The sequence below is a fragment of the Bufo bufo genome, chromosome 4 (genome assembly GCF_905171765.1).
Source record: "Bufo bufo chromosome 4, aBufBuf1.1, whole genome shotgun sequence".
Classification (NCBI taxonomy): domain Eukaryota; kingdom Metazoa; phylum Chordata; class Amphibia; order Anura; family Bufonidae; genus Bufo; species Bufo bufo.
In genome coordinates this window covers 175317518-175333807 of record NC_053392.1, presented here as the reverse complement: position 1 = coordinate 175333807, position 16290 = coordinate 175317518, and the positions used below count along the sequence as shown (strand labels likewise).

Here is a 16290-nt window from a genome sequence, read left to right as displayed (position 1 = left end):
TTCTGCCATCAGCTCTGCGCCCCCATTCTGCCATCAGCTCTGCGCCCCCATTCTGCCATCAGCTCTGCTCCCCCATTCTGCCATCAGCTCTGCGCCCCCCATTCTGCCATCAGCTCTGCGCCCCCCATTCTGCCATCAGCTCTGCGCCCCCCATTCTGCCATCAGCTCTGCGCCCCCCATTCTGCCATCAGCTCTGCTGCAATGCTCTTCCTGACACCCGGATTGCACAGCGTCACTGGTTTCTATGACGCTGTGCACTCCAGGCGCCCAGCCTTAGTCGCGCCCCACCCCCTCGGTTTCACCAACTTACCTTTCCAGCAGGGGCGCTGCCGACACTCCATCGTTCTGTGCTGCTCTGCGCCTGACGTCACACAGTGCGTCAGGTCATGGCGTCTGTATGTCAGAGCAGCGCGGGACCATGGACGTACTGTGGAGTGTCCGGAGGCCCCCTGCTGGAAAGGTGAGTATTCCAAGCGCAGCGGGAGACCACGGAGCGGGAGTAATAGCAAGCGCTTCACTCCCGCTCCGTGGTCACATGACACAAACGAATCTTCGATGCAAAAAATTTGCATCGAGGATTTTTTTGTGTCGAATTACTCGATTTAATCGAGTAATCGTTTCAGCCCTAGTTCCTATTAAATGACAGCAAGCAGAGATCTGACCAATTGTGAAGAAATATAACAGAAACCTTGAGGAATCGATAAAACAGTACATTGAAAATATTTCTAACTTCATTATAGAATGACATTTATTAGCCGAAACAGGAATTTCATCAGAGGAGAGAAGAGATAAAAGGCTTCGGGTAAACTGGCAGCCAGAAACATGTCCATAACGACTCCAGCAAATACAACCAGTACAAGTTCACGCTGCAAAATAAGTCCAAGACTGCCGAGTAATACCGAACTGCGAAGGCCTCTGGCTTGGCTGGTATAAAGAGTCGGGAAATAAAAGACAAATAAACACGAGCTGTTGATGGATTCCAGCACAGAGCAAAAATCAATGACTCTTTCAGTTCATTTCAGCAAATAGTTTATAGGACGCGGAAAACTTTTCACTCTCCATGTAACTACCATCCTTGAAAAAAGACATATTATGATTTCAAGCATCCAGTGTTTTTTCTTATGGAAAACTTAGGAAACATTTAAGGCCATTTTAAGCAGGGAGTACATAGAAATCACTGGGCCCCATAGCAAGAATCTAAATTGGGCCCCCATGCCCCATTCATAGCCCCTCCTGCTACCCGTTCATGGACAGCAGTGTATGTGAGGTACGAGGTATAAATTACAGCTCGTACCTCCCATATCAGTACACTACTGTATATACTATATATCTGTACACACAGCATCTATTATACCTTGTACCTCACATATCAGTACACTACTGTATATACTATATATCTGTACACACAGCATCCATTATACCTTGTACCTCACATATCAGTACACTGCTGCATATACTATATATCTGTACACACTGCATCTATTATACCTTGTACCTCACATATCAGTACACTACTGTATATACTATATATCTGTACACACAGCATCCATTATACCTTGTACCTCACATATCAGTACACTGCTGTATATACTATATACCTGTACACACTGCATCTATTGTACCTTGTACCTCACATATCAGTACACTACTGTATATACTATATATCTGTACACACTGCATCTATTATACCTCATACCTAACATATCAGTACACTGCTGCATACACTATATATCTGTACATAGTGCATCTATTGTACCTTGTACCTCACATATCAGTACACTACTGTATATACTATATATCTGTACACAGCATCTATTGTACCTTGTACCTCACATATCAGTACACTGCTGTATATACTATATACCTGTACACACTGCATCTATTATACCCCATACCTAACATATCAGTACACTGCTGTATATACTATATATCTATACACACAGCATCTATTATACCTCATACCTAACATATCAGTACACTGCTGTATATATCTGTACACACTGCATCTATTGTACCTTGTACCTCACATGTCAGTACACTGCTGTATATACTATATATCTGTACACACAGCATCCATTATACCTTGTACCTCACATATCAGTACACTGCTGTATATACTATATATCTGTACACACAGCATCTATTGTACCTTGTACCTCACATATCAGTAAAAGGTGAATTGCGTTTTGGATTCCATAACCACGGACCATAACGCAATTCTATGACGGAATGCATAACGGAATGCCTTTAGAGGCACTCCATTATTCATTCCATCATAATAGAAGTCTATGGGCTGCAAAATGGAGAGGACTCCTCTGCATAACGGAAACCGGACGGATTTTGCAGGCAATAGACTTCTATTATGACGGAATGAAAAACGGGATGCCTCTAAAGGAATTCTGTTATGCATTCCGTCATAGAATTGCTCTATGGTCCGTGGTAACGGAATCCATAACGCAATTCACCTTTTACCAGTAAACGAAGCGCAAACAAATTTAATAACCTGAAATTGGCTCATCTCTATTCACCACCATAGGACTGATAGCTGAGCAGACAGTTATTTTCAGAACTCCCATAGCAGTGAACAGAGGGTGACCACGCATGTGACATTTTGGGGTCCCCCTTCTGGAGATAGGAGTGAGCTCCATAGGTGGGACCAGAGTCTATATGACACTGACAGAATATTCTAGATGGACCAACCCCTTTAAGAACAATAACCATTCTTCTAAGCTATTTCAATCAGTCTTTAATCTACAGATTTGTAATTCTTGTATACGGCATTGCTGCATCAGTTTGCTTTACTGGTTTCTGCTTGTACATGAACTGATTTATTGAGTCATCAGAAATTCTTGTTTTTTTATTCGCCATCTTCCTGAACCAGTGCACGGGTCTCTCATAGACAGATAGACTGGAAGCAACACAAGTTACTGGGCTTTCCAGGATCTGATGTCCCAGAGATTTCTGCTTCCAGCACTTCCAAGTATGATTTAATTCCCAAAATGAAAATGAAATCATATTTCACCAGTAACATCAGAATAACAGTCTACAATCTGCTCTTTGTTTAAAAGACACAGCATTACATTCAGCATCTAGCGCCGTGACGTTTGGACAATTTAAAAGAAATTCTAGACCTCATTTAGGCTTGAGACTGTCTGCCTTCAAGAACATCTAAGAAAGAGACGAAATAATAATAATTTACAATCTCCTTAAGTTCCAATAACTCTTATGGCCATCATCATGTGGTTACAAACGCTACCCGGCCATTCATTTGTCATTACTATGGAACAGACATACTACATTAGCAGTAATTGTTTCTGCAGGTAAGACAGATTTAGGCGTTCACATGGCAGTATTATGGTTTTCTGCCTCAATATTTGGGCTCATGCACAGTCTACAGACCGCAAAACACAGATACCGGGAGTGTGTCTCCTGAATTTTTCAGAACAGAATGTCCTGGCCTCTATAAAATGGACAAGAATAGGACATCTTCTATCTTTTTGCGGGTGCCACGGAACAGACATATGGATGTGGACATCGCATGGGTGTGCTGCCCGCATCTTTTGCAGCCAACCTGAAGTGAATGAGTCTCCATCCTACCCGCACAAAATGTAGATCGGATGCGGAAAAAAAACAAATTGGTTTGCCTTTCTCAGTCAAACCCAGGAGTGGGTCCAAAACACTTACAAAGAGCAAATCTTTCTATGATACTTTTCTTTCTGTAAGTTCTACTTTTAGCTTACAAATCCTGAGCAAAATATGTAACCATAAGAACTGGCCTCAGAATATATATAACTTATTGAAAGTATTACTGTGACTAATCTGTCACCGGTGCTCCAAGTCCAGTACCAAGCTCTTTCTGGACTGGATGTATGAGGTGCCATCTACATGCACGTCACCACAGACTGCCAATCACAGCAGTGGAGGCAGCGGTCAAGTGCGTGTAGGTGGCACATCACTCTATGGTCCAGTGGGGACTGGAAGCGGCAGAGAAAGGAGCTTGGCGCAGGGTCCTAAGCACCAGTAACAGGGGAGACTATTTATGTTAAACATCTGCACCTTGCCTGGTCATCTAAAAAGGGGTTCCTGGTCTCAGAGAATCCCTTTTAATACCGTACATTCATTCAGAGTTCTAAAACTCAGCTACTGGGGGAATGAATGCTCCTGCCATTAGTGTCTCCTAGTCTCTAGATGACCCTGCTAATCATGGTTTTTGACGTTTTGGTGATGCTTAAAACCACTTCTCTAGCCATCACAATTTGACCCTTGTAAAAGTCGGACAAACACCCACGTTTGCCCATTTTTCCTGTTTCCATTATATGAAATTCAAGAACTGATAGTTTACTTGCTGTTTAATATGTCCCTCCCCACATGACAGGCGCTATTGTCACATCATGTGTCTTTTAAAGGGCATCTGTCAGCAGATTTGTACCTCTGACACTGGTTGACCTGTTACATGTGCACTTGGCAGCTGAAGGCATCTCTGTTGGTCCCATGTTCATATGTGCCCGCATTGCTGAGAAATATTAAAGTTTCCATATATGCAAATGAGCCTCTAGGAGCAATTCAGGAGGGGAGGGGGGGGGGGTTGACATTACACCTACAGGCTCTGCTCTCTCTGCAGCACGCCAGACCTGCAGGGTATAGCGAAGTGAGGTCACAGTTATGGGCAATCGAGGGTTACTCACTATTTGAAGAGAACCATGGGCAGGCATGCGGCAGTGAAGGAGAGGTAGACACAAGTTCCTCTGGGGCACACTCTGTATGTAGAGACCAGGCCTGATGTTGTGTGAGGTGCCCTGGATGTTGCAGGAATTTAGAGTGCCTGAAGCAAGGTCCCTTTTGAGTTTCGTGACGCCAGTGCCTGTAACGGTGGCACACCGGTTTCAGCAGCAATAAGTGAGGTACACAGGTGGTATAGTGAACCAAACGTTGCTTTACTTAGAACAGTCCAACTTTATACATCAAGATGGTAATGCAGTCCCTTATATCAAATGCTTCACAAGCAGGCTTATTTCAGAAGATGGCAGGTATTAATCATGCAAGATACATGGAGGGCAATCAACAACACACTCAGAATCAGGTTGTACCTTCTCCTCGGAAATAGTGTACACTGTTCTTTAGAACTCCTGTCTGGTTTCAATCCCAAGGCCCGGATGCCTAAATGCTGGCTTAAATCCCTGGTTCAAATAATCTTCCTCCAGTATTGGCACTTGCTTTGCTTTATAGATCCTCTGCTTATCAGGGTACTTATCTGACTGGTAATATCCTTACTTGGCTTGAGGGTAACTGCAGGTTTCTCCCAGGAGGTCCTGTCCTACTACTGGGGTGACTTCTGAGCTAACTGAGGCTCACTTGGACTACAGGCAGGCTAGGGTTCTTCACTAGCCTCCTGGTCATAGCTAGCAGCCAGGGCTATCAAGCTGCATGTCAGGAGGAGGCCCTCAGCATATCTCTGGCTGGTGCCTTCTCACTTCTGTCTCCACAGACTCCTGACTCTGAACTCCCCCCTCCCTGTCTGGGCCTGAACATTTATACTAGGGGCTCCCTATCTCCCTCTAGCGTCTAGGATGCCTAACTACACCCTAATAGGCCTGTTTACGCATAACACAGGGGAAACATTGCATATAAAAGCACATAGAAAATACATCAAATGCATAGTTAAATATAAGATCACTGTCCCTTGTGAGTAGAAGTAACACGCTAACCAATTGACCCTTGTGTAGTGCCCACGCCTACCTAGTGGGACACTACATCTCTGCAAAACTGCTGCACCCTCTCTACTGTGATTGACAGCACCAGGCAGTGATGACGTTTTCAGTGCCTGGCCCTGTTAATCAAAGTACGTAAAGAATTTTTACATGTACAAATCTGCTGACAGATGCCCTTTAATGTTTTAATTTTATGGCTGACCGGTAAATAGTATTTTGTGAATTATTATGACTATCATTATTTGAATGAGCCATTCATTCCATGGGGCTGTACATCAAGAGGGGTAACACATACTTAATATAAAAAATACATTAAACAGACTGGTACAAGCTGCTCAAAGAGTTCGGAGCTGGCTCTGGTGGACCCCTACCATTCATATAGCACATGGTCGGCTGGAGACAGCGCCCTGGTATCTGTGTGTGACAAGAAGCTGCAGGTTTGTCCACTCGCAAGCTTCATATGCAGCATTTTTAGACAGTCTGTAGGTACAGTAAAAGTATTCAGCTTTGTGACCAGTGATATGTTTCCTGACATACACCCAAAGCCAATGTACTTTCCAAGAAAAATCGATAAGTGTCTGTACAATATGTCATTTACCGATATAGTTTACAAATATTGCTTTAACTTCTGTACGATGAGAAGATGAGGAGTGGGAAATTGGGGAGAGGACGGCTATGTATTACTATTATTCTTCTAACATGCATCATACATCAAATATCATACAGCACAACTGGACCACAAGATGGGGAGACCGTGTAGTATGGCTGTCACCTAGAGGATGGCCCACTAGATAATGGGTGCACAGAAAGGAGTCGAAGGGAGTCTTAAAGGGTACCAAAGGTGTGCAGAAGGATTGTCCCCAACTTCAAGATGTTTCAATTCAATTCTTTCCTGAACTGATTGATCACCCTGGGTTGAGACTAAGTAAAGCGCCATAGGAAAAGTACATTTATTTTCACAACCCATGTATTTATTAGCAAGCAAAATTAACAAAAAAATTATATTATTTGAAAACAGCACTTGAGTGCTAAGTTGCTAAGTTCCAGACTTGGAAACTCAAAAGATATTACATTAAAGGTGTTTTAATAGTAACAAAATGACCTATTGCTTTTTAAACTTATTTTTTTGATTTTTCAAAGTTTATATTTCACTATCTATATAAAAAAAAAAAAAAAAAAAAGCAATCCAAAAATCCTGTAGTTTGCACACTGGCAACTAATCCTAATACTACATCGAGACTTCCTGTTCCGCGGTGATCACTTTTTAGCAGTCATCATATTATCAACACAGACAGGATGACAATGACAGATATCACCGATATATAGATAACACAGGATCTACCAGTTACAGTAGGTGATATCAGAGCTTATCTACTGTTTCCTTGTACAATGCCCAGGTCACAGAGCATGTCTAGAGAACTCCCCCCCCCTCCTCCTCTCCACTGTGTCTATGGCCCATGGTGTCTCCTATAAAGCATAGCTCTAAATGATGTTAAAGGGAATCTGTCACCTGGTTTGAGCATATTAAGGTGCTACTACTGCCATGTACAATAAAATACCTTATTTCTTGCTGTAGTCTTCATTTTTTGTTTAGTGGTTTTATTAGCGATAATATGTTATGTAAATGAGTGTCCAAGGTGCCCAGAGGGGCGTTATTATCCTAATCTGGAGCCCAGTAACTCCCCCATACAGTGCCCAGCCCGCCTTACTTTAGAGTCCAAGCACGCCTCTTCCAGCATAAGTAACTGCCCACACCCGAACTCTTTGCCGCTGCCCTCCTCCACTATGTGAAATCTCGCGGATGCGCAGTACTGCAGACTGCCTGCGCGATGTAGAAGCTCCTGAGGGCAATAGCTTCAAATGTGTTTCTGGGCATGCGCCGAACCCAGTGACAAATTTAAAGCTATTGCCCTCATGGGCTTCTACATCGCGCAGGCAGTCTGCGGTACTGCGCCTGCGTGAGATTTCACCGAGCGGACGCAAGGAATCTGTGGGCGTAGTTACATCCAAATAATCACATAGCGGAGGGGGGAGTTCGGGTGTGGGCAGTTACTTATGCTGGAAGAGGCGTGCTCGGGCTCTAAAGGAAGGCGGGCTGGGCACTGTACAGGGGAGTTACTGGGCTCCAGAGAAGGATAATAACGCCCCTCTGGGCACCTTGGACACTCATTTGCATAACATAAAAAGTGGATTTTATCGCTAATGAAACCATGAAACAAAAAATGAAGACTACAGCAAGAAATAAGGTATTTTATGCTACATGGCAGTAGTAACACCTTAATATGCTCAAACCAGGTGACAGATTGCCTTTAACAATTCAGGCAAGATGACGGCATAGACAACAAAACTGAAAAAATAAATCTACAATTAGAATGTAAAATAAGCTTAGAAAAAAGGATGTGTGTCACTATCTGGTATAAAATGGCAGAAAAAATATAGGTAACGCATTCCCTTTAAGGGGCTAGCTTACTTTTGCCAGGGGGGAATTGCGTAGCAACATAACACTAAACCGGTTTTACTAGATATAACAGGAACATCTTCAACTGGAACGAAATTCAGTCAAAAGCAATAAATATGGCTCCTAATAAAACAGATCCATGGCTGAATATTGAGGAGCAAAGAAGACAACCTGACGACATAAACACGGGTGACAGTCGCAGTTCGCCTCCGACACATGACATAGTTGCGCTCCTGTAATTGCTCTGTGTCGCAGTCTTATCTGCTTCAGATAGGACCAGGGACCGACCTGATGGCAGCAGGAAATCCACAGTGCAGACACTTGGAGAGGGAATTGTAAGTGGAATCCCATCATCCTCCAGTCTAAATGAGATTCCTGAAAACTTTGTTATGGAATATGGGGAATTAATTCATGGAAAGTCATTTAGGGTATTAAAAGGTCATTACTGATTGCATATTCAAAGTGGCAGCACTGCGGCTGCTATGGGCCGATGGCAAGAGGGGAATCTGCCATGTTTGGTGCCATCTCATCTCCCTTGTTATTGGGTGCCAAGAACGGTGCAAAGAACAGGTAGTGAATTGGAGTAAATTTCATGGGAAGGGTGTGGCGGGTGGACCAAACACCAGACCCCACTGATCTATTGGCATTATAGGGCACCTCCAGACCTTTGCTACAGGTCCCCCTGTATAGATATGTATATCTATGTATAAATATAGCACCAGAGTATATTAGTCATTGGTTTCTACATGAAATATGCACCATTCTTTATATGGCACATATTTTTATGATCCCGATTTTAAAATACATGAAGTGTTACAAGAAGCGATATGTATTCTGCATAAAATTTTCCTAAATGTGTGTCAAAATATGCGTTTAAAAATGCCTTAAAGGGGTTCTGCACTTTGTTTAAACTGATGTTCTATTCTCTGGATAGATCATCAGCATCTGATCGGCGGGGGTCTGACACCCGGGACCCCCGCCGATCAGCTGTTTACCACAGGCCCAGTGACGTCACGACTAGTATCAACTTGCCTGGGCGGAGCTAAGCTCCATTCAAGTTAACAGAGCTTAGCCGCGCCGAGGCCAGTGATACTAGTCGTGACGTCACTGGGCCTGCGGTAAACAGTGAGAAGGCCGCTGCGCTGCTGGAGCGCCACTGCCTTTTCAAACAGCTGATCGGCGGGGGTCCCGGGTGTCGGACCCCGCCGATGAGATGCTGATGATCTATCCAAAGGATAGATCATCAGTTTAATCAAACTGCAGAACCCCTTTAACAAAACATGCAACGCGGGCATTGCCGTTACTCCTAGAGGCTCAGCTCTCTCTGCAGCTGCCCCACCCTCTGTACTTTGATAGACAGGGCTAGGCAGTGTAAAAGCGATCACACCTGTCTGGCCCTGTCAATCAAAGTGCAGAGGGCGCAGCAGTTGCAAAGAAAGTGGATCTTCTAGGTGTAACGGGAACGCCCCCGTTGCTCCTAGATGGTGATTTGCATATATGAAAACATAATTTTTCTCAGCAATGCAAGCACATATGAACATGGGACCAACACAGATGTCTTCAGATGTCAAGCGCACATGTAACAGGTCAGCCAGTTCTATAGGTGCAAATCTGCTGACAGATGTCCTTTAAAACTGGATTAAAAATATAGGAGGTCAACCCCTGCGCTGGCGGTGGGTCTGCCAAAGTTATGTAGAGGCATCGTCCTCTACATAATTTTAGCGTATCCAGCGCCGCTCTAAATGTAAGCTGGCATCCTAGCGGTCTTACATTTAGACCATTTTCTACACCTAAAACAAGCATAGAAAAATGACGAATGAGTCAGACCTGTCAGCCTGTCCCCTTCCCCGCCAAGACCACTTTTTTAGACTTGGCATGAGCGGTGAAAAGTCACAGATTGCAGCGTAAAGGTTATTTGTGGTATTTCTGATCGTAAATGACCCCATAGTTTAAAACCGCCAAAATAACACAAATATGAGCAAACAGTTTGCATATGTCTTTCCAATTTGATGCCTTATATACAGATGTATTGCAGCCTTCAGAACGAAACGCGAAGCAAGCGGTTAAATGAATGACAGAGTGTATAATGACAAAGTCCATAGATGCGACACCTCCCAAGCACACAATGCACTCAGGGTAATTTCACGGTCGGCTCTCTCGTCAGTAATGGTGATGAATGCTAACTTGGATTTGTGAAAGAAATACTGAAACCCAGGGCTTGGCTCCGTCCGCAGAGCTGGGGTGCAATCTCAACTCACTCAGTAACTGAGGAAACATCAGGCTGACACACTAAGAGAGTTATTGAAAAAACTCAATTGTTAGCTTTCGTGCGGCCCCCCAGGTGGCCATGCGGCTACTTATGGAAGCATCTGTCCTCACTTCATACACACGACTTCCATGTACTCATCCAATAGGACATATATCATACCTTCACAGTGGTCAGCAAGCCTACACTTTTCTGCAGGCTGGAGGGAGCTGTGCAGCATACTAAAGCCAGGTTCCCAAAGCCTAGGGGAGTAAGGCCATCAGCACCCCATTACTTTACCAAAAGAACTTTTCAACATATCTTACTAGAACCTGAAAGATCCCCCTTGGGTCACAAGGACTTCTACCTTATCAATGTAGAAATAAAAACATGAACCTAAGCAGACTGTCTGCACAGCATGTGACATGACCGAGGTCCACACGGGTGAAACGACAACAGGAGTGATAGTTAACATACGTCTCACATCTGTAGCTGCGGTTCTCCTGCCTCCCGAGTCCAGCACACAGCATGAAAAGACTGGCTCCCGCTCAACTAAAACACAAGCCCCTTCCAATGGGCTCAGCATTTCAATAACCCGTTAACAAAAACCATTACACTCACTGAACGGTGAGCACTAAAAGGTCCCTCTGCCACCGCAGATCTTCCCAAGGTCTCTCGCTGCCCTCCCCAGCATGTGGCTGCACCCTCCCCTCTACCCACAAAGACTCACTTGTGATGGACGCAGAGACAAAAGATGGGTGCCATGCGACCTAGCACAACCTCTATTGATTTAACTATGGGAAAAATGTCTCAGGCAGAAATGCTTCTCCACTACTGGTGAAGCTTCTGAATCTCCAGCATCTACGAGAACGGCGTCAATTATTAATCTCTATTTAAGTCAAACTTTGTAAGCCATGTAATTACAGCTTTCCAACTGTAGACCACAAGCCACGGTATGTGCTGGGAAGTTTTTATATATATATATACACACCTTTATAATATAATAGTGATATAATACTATAATATTTTCTAAAAAAGAAGGAAATCAATGAGTATCACAAATTCCTTGTGACCTCGTTGTCAGCCGATCTACTAGATACTCCACAAGTAAATTACAGGTCGCTTTAAAGATTGCCCATCAGATCTCCTGAGATGTCTGTGTATTGGTATTAAAGAAAAAAAAAGATTAACCATAATATAAAAATTCTGGAGCATCTTCTCTTAGAGCTCTGCGTTATACTGTTCCTCTGTGATTTCCGGTAGAAATGTATGAATAAATGGGTGTCACCCTTCCCCTTGTAAGGACTGGATGCGAGCTCTTCCATTCAGGTCCTGGCGGCATTTGTCCCTTAAGCCACTTTCACACAGTCAGTTTTTGGTCCAAAACACAGAACAGGTGCAGATCTTTACCTTATACCTTTTCTCTGTGTAGCCTTCACTCCTGGTTTTGGCTCACAATCTCTGATGGAAATCACTGACCAAAACACTGACTGTGTGAAAGCGGCTTTAAAGGGGTTTCCCTATCTCAGACAATGGCGGTATATCGCTAGGATATGCCCCCATTGTCTGATAGGTGCTGGTCCCACCGCTGGGACCCGCACCTCCAATGAGAAAGGAGCTGGCAAATGAACGGAGGGCGCACTGCGCATGCGCAGCCACCCTCCATTCATTTCTATGGGGCCACCGAAACTAGCTGAGTGCTGGCTCGGCTATTGCCATCTGCCCCATAGAAACGAATGGGAGCATGGGCCGTGCATGCGCGGTGCGCTCCCAATCACTTCTATGGGAGCAGCACTTGGTGGTGGACGGACCCAGGGAAATCCGGGGTCCTCCAGCCACAGCGATCCACGCTTCGTTCTCGTTGTAGGTGCGGGTCCCAGCGGTGGGACCCGCATCTATCAGACAATGAGGGCATATCCTAGCGATATGCCCCCATTGTCTGAGATGGAATACCCCTTTAAAGGGGTTTTCCAGGATTTTAACATTGGATGGCCTATCCTCAGCTGGTTGAAGAGAAGGCTGCGCTTGTTTGTTTACCTGCTCGCCATCGACATCGCAGCGGTGAGCAGGTGTAACTACTAGACGCCCCATTCATTTCAATGGGACAGCTCCTTTCTATTCAAGTGTATAGGAATGAGCTGTCCCATTGAAATGAATGGGGCGTCTAGTAGTTACACCTGCTCACCGCTGCAATGTCGATGGTGCGCAGTTAAACAAGAAAGCGCAGCCTTCTCTTCAACCAGCTGAGGATAGGCCATCAATGTTAAAATCCTGGAAAACCCCTTGCAAGCCGTCCTATAGTAGTGAATGGGACAGCTTGCAATTACACCTGTTCACCATTGCGATGCCGGCAGCGAGCAGAAATACAAACAACGGAAGGCTACGCTCGCACGGAGCGAGGGCTTTTAATGGCCCCATGTAGCAAGCAATTCTCGGGAAGTAAGCGTTCCTTCCTGACAATCGCCTGCTCTTCAGTGGAGGAAACCTCCACAGTATGGGGAGGAGTGATCGCTAATGCCATCGCTCGTTCCCGGAGAAGAGTGCACAATCTGCTGCCGGCAAACGATGATTTAGGTGTCTGCATTGGGTAATCGGTGGCATCTTTACGCCAGCAGATTATTGCTCTATGTTCGAATGCTTGTTAGCGATAATCTACCTGAACATCTGGAAGTATAAAGGTCCTCCTGTTCAGCTGCATTTACAGTATGCACCTGAACAGGAAGACTAAGGAACACATTCAGTCGAGTCTTGAGCAAATGAGCCCACATCCAGTCCCGGTGGTCAGGGGAGCGAAGTGGTGACTCTGGAACTGGCAGCACGACGGAGGGGTAAGTACTGAGTAGACTGTCTTCCCTCCACCACACAAAGCACAGCGAGATTTTGAAGAAAGCTCAGAGAACTCCTTTAATTCCACCTACTATATTCAGAATTGTCTTTCTATAGTCACTACGTGAAGTGAAGTGCCACATTTCCAGCAGATGCTAGCGTGCAGGTCTCCTCTAGCTAGTACAGCCTTGCCTGCAGGACACTGGATGCCGAGTGTATAAAGGAGTATACACTCTATATCTATAGAATCCAGATGTATCCTCAGGTCACTGACTTTAGGATGATAAAAAGGTTGACGATCCGTGTATCATTTCACAGAAAGCTGTAGCAAAATTTAAAAATAATGCGTGGTTTCCTCCAATACTGAAAAACATCCCCACAGATCAACGGCTTCCGTGGGCGACATGCAGGAATAAAGTCACAATGGACACAAAGTCAGATGTGAGTGTATACGATCTGTGCACAGCGCTACGGATTAGGTAGGGGCCACATACAGTGGGTTAATACAGATGTAGTACTGTTAACACACACATGCTTTATGAGACGTGTTATCTAAACTAAATGTGTTAAGCAAACTACTTCAATGGCTTTTGTTTCAAGATAGCGTAATGAGTTAAGAAATTTCAGTTACGAGAGTGTTGTGAGTGTTAACCCTGCTACATCTGTACATCCTCTGGCAAATTCAGGACAAGCCTGTATTACATGGATCCTAATCCATGTGAACGGACACCAGGTTCTGCTATACTGTTCCTATACATCACTGTATAATGTGATGTAAAAATGGATCCAGCCAGCAAAGGAAGCAATATGGGCAATCACAATACATGAGGACGTGCCTTGTATTAACTTTCTCTACATGATAAATGCCATTTGCTAAAGTGAGACAATCCCTTTAAAGGGAAGCAATTCCAAAAATAGCACTATACAAGTAAATTGCTACTACAGCTGTGTAAATTCTTCTAAAATGACCTTTAACTTTTAAGGTGTCGTCAAGTCTAATAAAGTCTTATAATTACATGATAAAAAGTTACGCAAACATATTCACAATGCTTCATACTTCAGGTAAACACCACATGCACCCATAATATTGAATATGATCGGCTATCATGCCCAAACAAATATCCGTAGAGCATTGGTAAATATTCAATTAGGGGAGAGGAGGACCGCTCCGTCCTGTCGATGGATGCAGCGAAAGCATTCGACAGCGTGGAGTGGAAATTCCTCTGGAAGGTTATGAATAAAATGAATATGGGGGAAAACTTTATTAAGTGGGTGTGGTTATTATATAGACTGCTAGAATAAATGTTGAGGGGGTATGGTCAGACTCCTTTAAAGGGAGTCTTTCACCTAAACTGACCGTTATAGAACACTAACACCATGATCTGCATTATAGTCCCCATATGTGAATGCTACTTACTGTTTAGCTGGCCGTCGCTTATTTTCTTCAAAAAACACTTTTGTTCAATATCTAAATTAGGTCTGAAGGTGCCCAGGGGCGGCGTTCAAGCGGCCGGTGCCCAGGTCCCTCGTCGCTTTTCATATGACACCCCTCCCCTTTCACCCCTCTGGCCCGCCCTAGGTTCTTCAGAAATCCAGCGCCGTTCACAAGATTCGCCGCGCCCACGCACTTCATTCCCCATTATGGGCAGAGGCACAAGGCCGGCTAGATGTACGGGCCGGCACATGCACATTAAACGCTCTTGTGCCTCTGCCCATAATGGGGAATGAAGTCCGCAGGCGCGGCGAATCTTGTGAACGGCGCTGGATATATCGAGGCACTAGACAGGGTTGTCCTCTATCCCCTCTAGTATACGCGATCTTCCTAGAACCACTTGCGTGTAAAATCAGGATGGATGATAGGATAGTTGGATTTGGGGGAGGTGGGATTAGAGATAAAATAAGCCTATATGCAGATGATGTATTGATTTTTTTTGAAAGCAGGCTGGAAAATCTTCCCTTATGTTACGAGGATGGTAAAAGATTTTGGAGCCATTTCGGGATTTGAAATAAATTGGGCAGAATCAGTATTATTGCCACTGAACCGACAAGTTGGTGGCAATGTTACCGATGTTCGAATACTGAAACCCACAGAACAGTTTGAGTATCTGGGGATCAAAATCACTGCTAATTTGAAGGATTATAGTAATTTGAAAGAATTGCTCTAGTGAAAATGGTATTACTCCTGCAAGATTTATACATACTGACCGCATGCCCAATTTGGATAGAAGATCCCTTTTTTAATTTCTTGGGAAGGATTATAAATGATTTGATATGGGGAAGAAAGCGAGTCCGGAGTGAGCAAAAATTATACATTTTGGGAAAAGAAGGGTATAGTGATGGTGTCACATCTAGTTACACAAGGGAGAATAGAGTCAATTGAGGAGCTGTGTGCGGGGGAAGGGGTTGATAAATTGACCAAATTCAGGTACGCACAATTAAAACACGCATATGATTGCACCAAGGATAAGAGATATTTTATGATTAGGAGTTTACGGATTTTTGTTGTAATTGCAAAGAGATGAGGATTACAATGGCACAAATATAGAAAAGAATTAGGAAGGGATTAGGTAAAATGATTAAATGTAAGAGTGAGAATAAATGGGAACAGGAGATTGGGGGTAGGAGTGCACTGCAATGGGAAGATATAAAAAGGGCTTCTATATCAAGTAATCATAGATTAATACAATGTAATATAATTCATCGTTTATACTATACTCCTTCCTTCACTGTTGACTGAGATATATAAAGATAGGGATCATAGATGCTTGAAATGCCGAAATGAACAAGCAGGTCTTATTCATCTTACATGGACCTGCCCGATCATTCAAGAATATTGGGGTAAGATATTTGAGGAGATGGGTGGGAGGATGGAGGCAAAACCTGCGGTAGTAATAGAACTTGCAATATTAGGATTCCTCCCCATGGATAAATGGCATAAGAAGGAACATATTATGTGGTTGAAAGGGCTATTAATTGCAAGAGTAATAATAGTTAGAAAATGTGGATCAGAAAATGAGCCTGAGTTTGAGGAATGGAAACAGTTAATAAACAGG

General features: G+C 44.0%; 1 protein-coding gene across 2 annotated transcripts in view; it reads right to left on the bottom strand.

Moving 5' to 3' along the window:
- Positions 1–16290, bottom strand: part of ARHGEF26 (Rho guanine nucleotide exchange factor 26) — a 169333-nt gene that overhangs the window by 131607 nt on the left and 21436 nt on the right. The gene's annotated exons all lie outside the window — the stretch shown is intronic.